We start from the raw sequence: 1077 nt of genomic DNA, 5'->3' as shown, positions 1-1077 counted from the left end.
ATCCGGATTCGTCTCATTGTTCTGAGCAACTTTCATGTACAAAGTATTACAATCCGAGCTACGGTTTAATTATATGCTTTTCTAAAGTTTTAAATCATTTTTAGAATTTATTTAATTTATTTAATTCAACATTATTATCCAGAATAGTGTTTGCTGATGTCATCATTATGTCAGCATGACGTCATCAGTTAATTGACTGGTCAAACTGACGTGCGGGTCCCGCATGTCATTGACTCTCTAATTAATTAACAGTTGCTAATTAGGTTAATTAGTTATTAGGTTAATTAATCTTAATTAGTGAATTTAAACAGAATTAATTAAGTTAATTAATTGATTATTTAGTATTTAATTTTATTTATTTATTTTATTTATTATTATCTTTTTTTAATCGTTCTGGGGTGCTGAGGCCCCCTTTTCATAGGGCCAGGGGGCCTTAGCGGGTGAGCTGGCTAGCGGGCGTTGGGCGCAGCCGCAACGAGCGCAGCCCAACAGAGCACCGCGGGAGGCCGGTGGCCACGGCGCCAGCCAGGCGTGGCTCAGGCGAGGCTGGGCGCTGGACCGGGCGGCGAGGCAGTAGGAGCAGTAGCAGGGGGGCACAGTGAGCAGTGAGTGCGGGCACCAGCGCGGGGTGCGGCGGAGCTAGGAAACAGCGACGAGGAGCTCCGCATCAGCGATGGCCGGGGCGAGGCGGAGTGAGGGGCGGTGACGCGACGCGACGACGATAGTAGGGGAACCGCGAGCGTGACAGGGCGGACGCCGAGCGCGACGATTGCGGGACCAGCATGCGGGGCGAGGGGAGCGCGTGTGCGGGTGAGCAAGGGCGAATGGGGCACGGGCGCGGTGACCGTAGTAGGAGCAGGGGACGACCACGGCGCAGGACGGTGGGCGAGAGCGTACGTGCGGAGACAGGGAAAGGAGGAGAGGCCAGGGGCCTCACCGGGGTTCGTAGGGACGGGGCAACGGTGCACGGGGAGCGACTTGGGGAGGAGGACGAGGATGACGGGGCGGAGCGGAAGCAGGCCGGCGAGGGGGTCCGGGCGGCGATGGACGATCCGGCCGGTGGCGTCGGCGGTCTCC

The sequence above is a fragment of the Triticum dicoccoides genome, chromosome 4A (assembly GCF_002162155.2).
Source record: "Triticum dicoccoides isolate Atlit2015 ecotype Zavitan chromosome 4A, WEW_v2.0, whole genome shotgun sequence".
Lineage (NCBI taxonomy): Eukaryota > Viridiplantae > Streptophyta > Magnoliopsida > Poales > Poaceae > Triticum > Triticum dicoccoides.
The sequence above is the reverse complement of the archived record's forward strand: the minus strand, read 5'-3'. Positions refer to the sequence as shown.